Below are 13,742 nucleotides of genomic sequence, written 5' to 3' on the forward strand. Positions count from 1 at the left end.
ATGTAATATTTTTAAAAAATGAATTTAAAAAAATGTACTAACTTGAAAAAAAAAAGAAACAGTACTGAATTTGTCAAATGCCTTTTCTGCAATTATCAAGAGGATCAATGATTTTCCTTCTTCAATTTATCAATATAGTTTATTACACTAACTGATTTTCTTGTGTTGAGCCACCCTTGCATACCTGGGATAAAACCCACTTGATCATGATATATAATTCTTTTAATGTGCTTTTGGATTCTGCTTGCAAGTATATTTTGTTGAGGATTTTTGCATCTATATACTTTAGAATTATTGGTCTGTAATTTTCCTTTTTCATTGTATCCTTATCTAGTTTTGGTACAAGGGTGATGTTGCTTCATAGAATGAGTATAATAGTATTCTTTCCTGTTAAATTTTTTGGAAGACTTTGAGCAAGATTGGTGTTTGGCCATCTTTGAATGACTGGTAAAATTCACCTGTGAAGCAGACTTGTCCCAGGCTTTCCATCTTTGGAAGGATTTGATGACTGTTTCAATCACTTCACTTGTGACTAGTTTGTTGATGTCTTCTATTTCTTCTAGCATATTTGTAGAAGGTTTGTGCGTTTCTAGGAATTTGTCCATACATCTACATTGTCCAGTTTTTTGGCATAGAGTTGTTCCTAGCATCCTCTTAGTATCTCTATTATTTCTGTGGGGCCAGTCATAATGTCTGATTTTATTTATTTGTATCTCCTTTCTTTTTTCCTTTGTCAGTCTAGGTATGGGTTTGTTGGTTTTGTTGATCTTCTCAAAGAACCAACTTTTGGTTTTTTGTTTTTCTTGATTTTATTTATTTCTGCCTTGATCTTTACTATTTCTTTCCTTCAGCTTCATCTGAACTGATGAATCAATCAACTAAAGCTTCATCTGGCTTTAGTTTGCTGTTCTTTTGCTAGTTTCTCCAGGTGTGCAGTTAGAGCTTCAATTTTTGCTTTTTTCTTTTTTAATGTAAGCATTGAGGGCTGTAAATTTCCCTCTCCACACTGCTTTTGCAGCATGCCATAGGTTTTGATATATTGCGTTCTTTCTTTTTTTACTCATCTCAAGATATTTATTGAATTCTTTTGCAATTTCTTCTTTGACCCACTGAATATTTAAGAGTGTGTTGTTTAATCTCCATTTATTTATGAATTCTCCCTCTTTCCATCCATTGTTGATTTCCAGCTTCATTCCATTATGACCAGAAAAAGTGTTTTGTATAATTTCAATCTTTTTAAAATTATTGAGATTTGTCTTGTGACCCAAGAATCCATGACCACTTAAAAAGAATGTATAGTCTGCATTTTTTGGTGTAATGTTCTATAGATGTCTAATGGGTCTAGTTCATTTATCCTATTTTTTAAGTTCTTTGTTTCTTTATTTATCTTCTGTTCACTTATTCTATCCAATACTGAGAGTGGTGTACTGAAGTCTCCAAATATTTATGTATAGATATCATTTTCTCCCTTCAGCTTTGCCAGTGTGTGCTTCATGTATCTAGGGGCACTGAGGTTAGGTGCATAAATACTTAGTATAGTTATTTCTTCTTGTTACATTGTCCTTTTTATTAATATATAATAATCTTCAACATCCCTTATAACAGTTTGGCATTTAAGAACTATTTTGTCTGATATTAGTATTGTTACTCCAGCTCTTCTTTGGTCACAATTTGCATGGAATATGTTTTTTCAACTTTCCACTTTTAACGTGGTTGTGTTCTTATTTCTGAGCTGAGTCTCTTGTAGACAAAATATAGATGGCTTATTTTTTTTACTGATTCTCTCAGTCTATGTCCTTTAATTAGGGAGTTTAAACCATTATCAGTCAATGTTATTATTATAAATGCATTACTTCATCAATTTTGTCCTTGGCCTTCTTTTGTCACATAATACTATTGTCTCTCTTTTTACCCTTTAATTTAGCCTTCTTAATAACCTTCATTTCTTCACTCTTCTCCAAGTTTCTTGCCCTTGTTTTGTCCTTTCAGGCTGCAGCACTCCCTGTAGTATTTCTTGTAATTCCAGTCTTTTGGTAACATAATTTATCAATTTGTGTTTGTCTGTGAAGACTTTGAACTCACCCTCATTTCTGAAGGACAGCTTTGCTGGATACAGAAATCTTGGCTAGCAGTGTTTCTCTTTCAGTACCTTAAATGCATCACAACAATTTCTCCTCTCTTCCATGGGTTCTTATGAGTGGTCAACATTTAATTTTATTGAGTTTTGCTTGTATGTGATGCTTTGTTTTTCTCTTGCTGCTTTAAGAATCTTCTCTTTATTTCTGATATTTGTCAATCCGAATCGTAGGTGTCTTGGGGGTCTATTAGAATTTATTCTGTTTGGGGTGCATTGTCCTTCTTGGATATTGATATTTACGTTTTTCATAAAGGTTGTGAAATTTTTGGTCATTATTTCCTCAAATATTTTTTCTGCCCCTTTTCTATTTTCTTCTCCTCTGGAATACTGATAGTGTATATGTTTGTGTGTTTTGTGTTGCCATTCAATTCCCTGAGACCCTTATCCATTTTTGCCATTTTCTTCTCCTTCTGTTCTCCTCTCTTTTCCAGTTCAGATCTATCTTCAAAATCACTAATTCTGTCTTTGAACAATCTTCTGCCTCTAAGTAATTTTCAATCTCATCCATAATGTCTTTCATTCCCATAAGGTCTGTTACTCTTCTTTGTAGACTTTCAAATTGTTCTTTACACTCACCTAGTGTCTTAATATTCTTTGTATCTTTAGTCATATATTTTTTTAAATTCTTTAAAATGATTTAGGAGAGTTGTGTGGTAATCATTGATTAATTGCCTTAAATCCTGTATCTTTTCAGGATATTTGGTTTGTTCCTTTGGCTGGGCCATCTCTATCTATTTTCTAGTATGGCTTGTAATTATTTTGCTGATGTCGAGGCATCTGAATATGTTCGTGAATTTACTGTGATGGTCAGTTTCTCTCTCGCCTATTTTTTTCACAGCTCTTCTTTGACAGTTGTTTCAACTTATTCTGAGTCTTGAAAATTGCCAGTTGAGGTTATCAAAATCAGGTCAGAATCTCACTCATATGGTACAGGTTTTTTCCCAGGAGTTAGAGAACAGAAAGACCACAAAGCAGTTTTTGTTCATGCAATTTCCAGACAGACCAGCAGGTGGCGCTCATTTGCATACTTTTCTACAGAGAGGAAATCTCATTTTCCTTGGTTTTGATCTGCCCAGAGCCAAGATACAAAGTCGAATTAGCTTGTCAAATTTGCAGAAGAAAAGCCCCCTGGGCCCCCTTCCTTTCCTTCTTGTAACAGCTGACAGAGAAGAAGATGTCTGTTTCCCTCTCAGCCAGCTGCAGTGAGCCAAGAATTTTACCCCCCTGCTTAATATCTTGGGGGTGGGGGGAGAGAAGCCCTTCTCAGCCACCACAGGGACTTGGCAACTCACATTTGTTGTTTTTGAGTTCTTCATTTATCTGTCCTTCACCCTCCTGGAAGTTGTGAAGCACATCTCTGGTTTGCTGACCCCCAAAGCCAGCCCCCTGAACAGCTTTTTGCTCTTTCTCCATCATTTTGTGAGAGAGCTAGGCCCTGCCTGCTTAATCCAATGCCATCTTCCCACAGTTCCCCTGACTGGTTTTGACAAGGCTGTCAAGTCCACTCAAAGAGGAAAGAATAGTTTATTCAACAAATGGTGCTGGGAAAACTGGATAACCCCTTGAAAAGAATGAAGATGGAACCCTACTTAATACCATAATCTAAAATAAACTCATGGATTCCCATTCTGAGGAGGCGGGTATGTTCTCAAACAGAGGGTTTGGGTGTCTCTTGAGAACATGGATGGTTCTTAATAGGGGAGGACAGACCATTGTGTAAAGTCCTCAGTGTTGTTGTAAGTAACTATGAGTCTTGTCCTTTGAGTAGTGAAGCCTAGAAGTCACTGTGGGCCCTGAGGGGAGAGGGAGGGAGGAATAGAACAGATGGAAGAGGGGCTATTTAGTGGGCAATGGAAGTATTCTACATGATCTTGCAATGATTGATACAGGCCATGTTAAATTTCATAAAAAACTTATGAAAGCATATGTTCTAAAATGTAAACCATAATATAAAACATTGACCACAGTTAGTAGCTATGTTTCAATATTTGTACATCAGTTGTAACAAATGTACCATCCACATATAAAAAGGTTATTAATATAGGAAGGGGGAAAAGGGGAGGATGTTGGGTATATGGGAGTCCCCTATATTCTGTATTTGACTTTACTGTGACCTAAAATTTCTTTGAAGGCAAAATTGAAGAAAGTAAGACATTGGGGAAGAAATGGAAAAAAGTCAATGTACATACAGGACAACAGATATTACAGTGATGAAAGCAAAATATTAAAAACAATTTCATATTTTTCATTTTTTTTAATATTCCAATTTTTAAATTTAGTTGTTTTAATTTTTCTAAATTATTGTGTCTTTTATTTCTTATGCTTAAAACTCACAATTTCATTTTCTTATTAATTATATTTAGTGATATTCTTGGCTTCATTTTTGGAGAAATTTTGGATCACACAAGTGTTATAACTGTGGCAGGGGAGGATCATTGTTGTGGGGTGTCAGTGATGGGAGATACATAGGAGAAAGGTCACCTGGGCATATATAGAAGGTATATAAATGTGTTCAAATGTTCATGGGGCTTTGTCACATGTCTATTGTGTGTAGAGATTCACACAATAACCAAAGAATATTGAGTTCCCATCCTGGGGAGCTCTACCACATTCTCTAATGCAAAGGCAACAATCCCCCAAGTATAGGGGCAATGACTAGTGAAGAAGGCTGGTTCTCTGATGGGCCCTTGATACTGATGACTATGATTATGAGCTTTTGCTCTTAAAATTGCAACTTAGCCTAGTGTTGTAAGGTGCTTAAGAGTTACCTATTGGCAGCCTCCTTGTTGCTCAAATATGGCCTCTCTCTAAGCCAATCTCAGTCTATAAGTGCATTACCTTCTCCCAGCATGGGACATGACTCCTGGGGATAAGCTTCCCTGGCACCAAGGGATTACTACAAAGCATCAACTAGCAATGCAACTGGAAAGAGATCTCAAATGAAAGGAGGAAAAGGTAAAGACAAATGAGTTTATATGGCTAAGAGACTTCAAAGTGAGTTGGTAGGTCATCCCAGAGGTAACACTTATGTACATCTCAGCAGGATCTCATAGCCTACCAAAGTGGATACTACCCTGAATAGTGGCGCTCATGAGGGTCCTGGAGACACCTAGCTCTTACGGTCATGGCAGATAGCTCTGGAATTTGGTGCCTTGCCAGTAGGCTTTAATTTGGAGTTTGTGCTCCCAAGTGTGACAGAGTTGGACTCAGCTATGACTTCTCTACACATGCCTCTTCTGTCCCTTCTATTTGAACCTATTATTGGTGCTGAAGTTGGTCGGTGTATGTCCAAGACACTTGAATCTTTGGGCTGTCCATGTGCTAGCTGGGCCCTGAGCATCTGCAGAGTTACAACATCTATTCTCCAGTTCATTGCACTAGATTCATTTGATTCATATTGGTTCTGCATCTCACCCAGGACAACTAACAAGGAGGCAAGGATGGACAACCATTACAACAAGGAACCAAGAGTGTCTACAACTGCAAGCAAGAGAGTCCCATCCATCAGCCATATGGGATTGAAGCCCCCTTTCAGTCCTTTACAGGTGGAGTGGGCATCACCAACCCAGAATCCTTATGATTGGGGAATAAAATATAGACTAGAGTGGATTCACTGGTATTCTGCTATAGACGTATTGTGATTATAGCAATGGAAGAAATTATATCATCAGTGTGGAGAGATTGGTCACTGGAGGTGCTGAAGACAGGAAGATGGAAAAAGAGGAGTAATATGGGGACATTTTGGGGACTTGGAATTGTCCTGAATGACACTGCAATGGCAGATACAGGCCATTATATACCCTGCCATAACCTACATAATTGAGTGGGAGAGAGTGTAAACTATAATTCATACTTAGTGGCAGTGCTCCAAATGTGTTCATTAATTGCAGTGAACATACCACACTAATGAAAGAAATTGTTACTGTGGGGAAAAATGGGAGGCGTGGGGAGTGGGGCATATGGGAATCCCTTATTTTTTGTGTGTAACATTTTATGTAATCTAAATATGTTTTAAAAACTCAAATATATCAAAGACTTAAATATAAGAACCAGAGCTATAAAAATCCTAAAGGAAACACAGGGACACTTGTTTAGGACCTATTGTTAGGTAACAGTTTCTTAAACTTTACACCCAAAGCACAAACAACAACAAAAACATAGATAAGTGGGACCTCATGAAAATTAAAAATGTTTTTTCACCATACGACTTCACTATGAAAATAAAAATACAACTTACAGACTGGGAGAAAGTATTTGGAAACCACATATCCTATAAAGGTTTACTATTCAGCATATATTAAGAAATCCTGTAACTCAACAAAAATAAAGAGAAAGCATCCAATTAAAAAATGGTCAAAAGACTTGAATAAACATCTCTTCAAAGAAGGTAAGTAAATGGTTAACAAGCATATGAAAAAGATGCTCAACATCATTATCCTTCAGTAAATTACAAATCAAAACCACAATAAGATACCATTTCACTGCAACTTGAATGGCTGCTATTTGAAAAATAGATAGTAGCAAATGTTGGTGAGGATGTGGAAAAATAGGAATACTCATTCATTGTTCATGGAAATGTAAAATGGTATAGGTATTATGGAAGGCAGTTTGGTTCTTCCTCGGTAAGTTAAGTAGAGAGTTCCATAGGACCTGGACATCTGACTTCATGGTATATATCCAAAAGAATAGAAATCAGGGACTTACACAGATATTTTCACACTGATGTTCATAGCCTCATTATTCATAGTTGCCAAAGATGCTAGTAACCCCAGTGTCCATCAGTAGAATTATGGATAAACAAAATGAGGTATATACATACAGTGGAATATTATTTAGCAGTTAAAAGAAATGAAGTTCTGATACATGCCACAACATGGATGAATCTTGAATATATCTTGTTGAGTGAAATAAGCCAGGTACACAAAAATAAATATTGTATGATCTCACTGATATGAAATAATTATCACAGGCAAATTCATAGAATTAGAAAATAGAATACTTTGTACCAGGGTTTGGTATTAGTCAGCTAAAGGGATGCTGATGCAAAATACCAGAAATTGGTTGACTTCTTTAAAGGGTATTTATTTGGAGTAGAAGCTTACAGTTACCAGGCCATAAAGCATAAGTTACTTCCCTCACCAATACGTCTGTTGCCATGTATTGGAGAAGCATGGCTGCCAGTGTCTGCAAGGGTTCAGGCTTCCTGGACTCCTCTAATCCTGGTGCTTGTTTCTCAGTTGCCCAGTTCTCTTCACAAGGCCAACTGTAGACTAACAGGTGACTGGCTCTGTCTCTTTCCCTGGGGCTTCATTTTCTCCAGGCTCTGCTGCTCTGTCCCTCTTCATGCTTACTTTCCAAGCTCCAGCTCAAAACGCCAGCTATCTCCTTTGCCTTGTCATTTTCTCTGTGAGGCCCTGCCCACCAAGGGGATGAGGACTCAAGGTCCCACTGACATGGCCCAATCAAAGCCCCAATCATTTAATCAAGTAAAAGTGAAACCTCTGAATCCAATACAATCTAATATGGCCAGACCAGTTCACAAACATAATCCAATATCCATTTTTGGAATTCTTAAACGATATCAAACTGTTATAGTGTGGGAGTAGGGAAGTGGGATTTAATGTTTAAATTATATAAAGTTTTGATTTGGGATAATGAATAAGTTTTGGTAATGGATGGAATTGATGGTAGCACAACACTGTGTATGTGTGTAATAATAGCCATGAATTATATATTTGTATGTGACCAAAATGGGAAATTTAGAACAGAAGATTAAAAAAAACAATCATAGGATTGTACAGCACAAACAGTAAACTCTAAAGTAAACCATGAGCTAAGTTAATAGTACAACTGTAATAATATTCTTTTATCAATTGTAACAAATGTACCACACCAATACAAGGTGTTAATAATGAGGTGGGGTATGGGAAACTTTATTTTATGTAACCCTACTACCTCTTTAATTAAAAAAAAAGTATTAGGAAAAAATAATGTGGAAAAAACTCTCAAACAACAAACAAACAAACCAAAAAGAAATACCTTGATGAAGGGATCACCAGAATCCATGAAAAGGTCTGTGATGCTCTCCTCTAATAGGCTAGAAATGATAGTGGGGTTTGATGTAATTGAATTAGGTTCCCTAGTGGAAATTATGGAACCCCAGAGTGGTAGAGGTCAGGTAGGAGCTTCATATAACCTTTAGATACATGGCAGACAATTACTATAATTAGCCACAGAGGTCTACAGCAGTGGTTAATTATTTCCAGGGTCTTTAAGAATAAAATAGCTGGGCAGTCTCCTAATGTTCTATGTGGTTTATATTGGCAGAAAAATTTCTGGTCTTCTGGACAAAAAACAAGACTTGAGGTATTGCAGTGAGGTATATAGGCTTTTATTTCATTCTAACAGCTAAACTATCCCACAGACCTGGGACCACTTGTTTGGAAGAGAGGTCAGTTCTCTTTGAGGAAAGACCCTCTAAAAGGGCCTCGATTATTTACTGTGAATCTTCTTTTAAGTCTTCTCCAGAGGCTATAGTTCCTTTATAATGTGACTGATAAAAAGCAAATAACTAGAACTTATGTTGTTAGCTTTGAATTAAACCGTGTGGTCAACTAGTCCAGTTAAGCATAATGTCGATTAGGTGCAAGATGAAGTCTTAACTAAAGCTGATCTTGTATTCTATTTATTTTGATCATTTTCCCTGTTATTTATCATTCCTAGAATATTTGGAATGAATATGCATGCTTAGTCTTGGACAGAGTCTTCATATTGGTTCTGTGACTTATGGAATGAGAGCTATTATTGTAGAAATGCCCATGCAATTCCTTCTTAAGGTCTCATTGCTAAGATACTAAAGCAAAAGTAATACCACATTTCTGGTGGGATTGCAGAGACTGGTGCCAGCATCAAGGATTTAAGAATTAGTAGAATGTTTATTTCTAATTAATCCCCATTTAGCTTTCCAGTTTGACTAGAACAAAAGTAAAGGGGATTTTGGAGAGTAATTGTGGATTATAACAACCTTAATCAAGTGATACAACAATTGCATCTGCTGTTTTCAACATGGTATCTTTAATGGGACAAATAAACAGAAGCCCTGGTCCCTGGTATGCCCTATTGCCCTAGAAAATACTGTCTTTAATTCCCAGTTAAATAACAAAATCAGAAAACTGTCTTCACATACCAGGGACAACAGTATTATTTACCATCCTACTTTGTTCTATATCAATTCTCTTGCTCTCTGGACATAAACTAGTCTGGAGAAACCTTGTTTCTTTGTTTGCCTTTTGGTATTTTATAGACTACATGTTGATCTATTGCATTATACTAACTGAAGAAGGTAGAAAGGAAATAGCAATAACCATAGTTGCTTTAGTAAGATGAATTTCAGGCCTGGAAATCCATGAAGTTTCTAGATTTTCCTTAGCTAGGACATGTCTGGGTATACCCTAAAGTGAAAGACAAATTGCTACATTTTCCACCACCCTTGAAAAAGAAATTGGAACAATGCTTGATGGACCTCTTTAGATTTTTAGAGCAAATATATAAAACATTGCAGGTTTTTTCAAATATTAAACCACGGTTATGGCTGCATTGTGGTTGAGTGAGGTCCATGGTAAATATGAAGGCTATGCGGTAGCTTTAGGTTAAAGTTCCAATTTTCCCACAACGGTCCTGGGAAGGAATGTGGTAGATAGAGATAGGTCTGTGGGAAGTCTCAAATATGAATAACAGTACAAACCCTTTGGATTTTGGAGTAAACTCATGTTTTATTCTGTCAACAACTATTCTCCATTTGAAAAGTAGCTCCAGTTGTGTCATAAAGTCCTGGTAGATTCGCAATGCCTAATCATAAGACATCAAGTGATTTTGTGACCCAAGCTTCCAATAATGGAAAAAGGACAAGAACAGGTGCTGAAGGTCAAATTGGATGATCTGTTCTGGTAATTCTATGTATGATCTTCTGGTTCAATTATTTACCTTTTCCTATATTGCCAGGCACCCTCAGAGATTTAAACATATAACTTGGGCTTCTTGCCCTTTAGTTTTTAGTCGTATTTGGCCAATGGGAGGCACTGAACTGGAGGACAAAAAAAATTTATTTATTCAGCCCTGATACTACCTCCCTGCTAAGCTGAGATTTAGCGGTGGCTGTGTTCCTCCACCGAAAGCCAAAGTTCCTGTTGAGTTCTCCTTTTCCTGTGGCTACAGCTCTAGGTTCCTGTAAGCATCTTCCTTTTTGCCCTTCAGGCCTAAAGATAGTATTTGCTTCCCCTGTTGCTAGTCTTTCGGATCCCCACCATTCTTTAGCCTTCCCCACAACTTCCTTTATTAAACTCTCAATCATTGACCCCTTTGAACATGCAATCTATTTTTTTTTTCCTGCTGGAATAAATAACAAAAGAAAAAGAGGACCCTGGGAAGATAGAATGCCATATTGCCCTGCATGCTTATGAAAAAAATATCTATCTCTTTAAAGTCATTGCTAACTTTGAGGTTTTCTATTGTAGGCAGGCAGGCATAAACTTCATTATGACCTTGATAACTCCTCCTCTCGCTTGTCTGGGAAGTGCTGCTCATTTCTTTTTTATTGTCCTCATCCCAGCATCCACTGTATCGCATGGATTTTTTCCTTCCTCTGTATGTCAACAGACTAAGTGCCTTTACCATTCACTTTGAGTTCAGAATGCCCAACTGTATCATCTAGCATTTATATGCCATGCATTGTCTATCAACCAAAATGTAGCACATATGTCTTGAACTCTATAGACAATCAATGAATGTTATTGATAAGAATGACACTTTACCCATTTATTTAGGGATAGTCAAACTTCATAAGCTTCTAAGTGGAGAATACTCTGATAGTTTCAGTATTCTTATGAATTCTTGCCACATGTCTGTTTTATGACAAACTTTTTTTTTAAATTTCTGACTTTGCATGAAAAGCAATGTGGGAGAATATTACTGGAAGACACTTTAGTAAAAGAGAAGGGATATGACAGAGTTCTTGTCTCAGACCCTGCTATATATCCCTTGATGGTTATGTACTGGGACAGCCTCTGAGCTCATATCCCCAGAAGACCTTTCTGCTGGGTATGATGATGTTAACATCAGCTCATTTGACCTGAGTGAAACCTTTTCTCACTTACCCTATCCTCCAAAAGCTGCAACTTCTTAGTGAGGAGTGATTTTGCCTGTGTGTGTCTGACTAGAACACATAGCATGAGATTAGAGGCATTAGAAAGGCAAAATGTTTCGTGTCCTGGGTATTTATGTATGCTTTGCAGCTAGCTGGTGCCTGGAACAAAGCAGAAAAATAATTGGAAACAAATTAATTAATATACTTCAAGATCTCACTCAAAATAATACATAGTATTCCTCTGTAAACCTTCCCTTCCTACCATTTTCTATCACCCCCAAACCTTCTATGCCATATAGTTAATTTTTGCTTTTATGATTCCACAGTATTTCTTACATTTCTCTTATAGCATTTTTCATATCTTGCTAGCTATAGACTTTCTCACTAGCTTATATCATTACCAAGTATAGCAGCTACACATCTGAGCATTAAAACCTTGGTCTCTAAATCCCAAATCTGCTATTTTGTAGCTATATCATCTTGGATAAATTACTTAGCATTTCTAAGATTCAGTTTCCTTATTTGTAGAATGGGGATAATTCTTTCATTCATGTAGAAAGTATTTATTATGTGCTTACTATGTGTCAGATGCTAGTAAAGTATTGGAAATAGAATCAAAAAGGGAAAGGAAGGGAAGAGTAGGGAAGGGAAGGGAATGGAGATTGATCATGAACAAAACAGACACTATAATTCCATAGATTTATAAGTACAATGAAGAAAATAAAATGAGGTAAGGGACTAGAGCTTAAGAGATTTGACAGAGTGCTAGAGTTTATTAGAGAAGCCAATTTGAGAATTGAAAGAGATCTTCAAATCCTTAAGATTGTGTACAGATATTCTATTTCTTCTTGGTGCATGGCAGAATTTTACTGCCTACTGTCTTAGAATTATGCCTGGCTTTATGATTTGTTTTGGCTCATGAAATTGGGCAGAAGGAAGTTGTGTGCAAAAACTCTAGGAAGAGCCAGGTTAAATGCTACATTCCTTTTCTCCAGCTGGAATTATTATGGAAACATTTATTGGGATGCAACCTCCTTCAGCTCAGGTCCACAGGTACCCTGAGATGTAAAGACTGATTTGACTATAGCATATCCTATCCAATCCTTATCATAGTGCCTGGAAAACACTTGTTGAATTCTTATTATCATTGATGCTCTCAACATTATTATTAATTTTATTAAAGCAATTTTTGCATCAACAATGTAAAAACAGTAGTGAGTCAATATTTTTGTCTTGAATAAGTATTTGTTTTAAGGCATCGAAGTGCAAGTCTTTGGATTCTAGTTTTATAAATGAGAATATTGAAGTCCAAGTAATTCAGATTACATGTCAGAGGTAGCAGGGCAGCAGCATTCAGTTTCAAAAGACTCCTCAATAGAAAAATTAAACTTTTTGAATGGTATGTTTCTATTGAATAGTATATAAAACTAGATACACACACTTTTGGAGTCATTTGGCTATAAGATATCGTAACTATAATTATGAATGTAAAACACTTTAAAAATCAAGCATATAAATAATATATTTATAATACATAATATAAATAAAAATTTAACCCATGTGAAATATTATAAGATATGGTAAAATTTGTCTCTAAATTTCAACATAAACTAACAATGGCTATTTATTTTTTGGCACAAAAGCTAACCTTAAAAAAAAATAACTAAGTAGCTTAACTGGACAGAAATGTCAGTTTGAATTGAAATGTACTCAGTTTCCCTTAAACTTTTGCAAAGGCAGCCACAGAATAAAACAACTTTCTCTGGTGGTGGAAATTGCTAATAGCACCAGAGTAAATCTGCTGGTTGTGAAACATGTAAGAACAGATCTGGTTGGGGAGGGAAATGTAAAACATATCAGTGACATTTTTTTTTTTTAGTGGATAAAATTAAATCAAAGGGAAAGCAAGTTTACTGGAATGCAAATATTAATGATAAAGCAAGAACTACATTTTCCAAAAAGAAATTCAATAAAATAAATCTTTTTAGTAAGTACTTTAGTGATATCTACAAAATCAATGACTTAAAATTCTATAAACGAAATAGTTACTATCCTATTTCTGAAATATACTCAAAACTAGTGACCTTATACTAAAGATGTTTACTAAACCTGACTACTACCACAATGACTGCATCAAAAAATTAAATTGAATTTGTATTATATGCTAGTAATAAATAGAGTACATTCACATTAATATCTTTAACAGGCTTGATTTGAAAATATGAAGATGATATTTTTTCCAAGTCATTTAAGTAACCAGGATAACTTCCTCTACTGTAGGAACTGAAGAAAAAGAAATTATTCAATAGAGTAGGACATAGAGTTATAATGTACTTTCAATTTTTGCTGTTGTTTGACAAGACATGTTAACCAAACTAGAACAAATTTTTGAAATGAGTTCTGTTAAGAATGAGAAATTCCCTTTTGCTTCACTTTGGTGTTTTGTTTTGTTCTTTATTCAGA

General features: G+C 35.9%; 1 long non-coding RNA gene across 1 annotated transcript in view; it reads right to left on the minus strand.

Moving 5' to 3' along the window:
• Positions 1–11,096: 11,096 nt before the first annotated feature.
• Positions 11,097–13,742, minus strand: part of LOC131280502 (uncharacterized) — an 82,324-nt gene continuing 79,678 nt past the window's right edge. The window contains exon 4 of the long non-coding RNA XR_009188113.1: positions 11,097–11,438. This is a non-coding gene — a long non-coding RNA (uncharacterized lncRNA). The remainder of the gene's footprint in view (positions 11,439–13,742) is intronic.

This window comes from Dasypus novemcinctus, chromosome 11 (genome assembly GCF_030445035.2).
Source record: "Dasypus novemcinctus isolate mDasNov1 chromosome 11, mDasNov1.1.hap2, whole genome shotgun sequence".
NCBI lineage: Eukaryota > Metazoa > Chordata > Mammalia > Cingulata > Dasypodidae > Dasypus > Dasypus novemcinctus.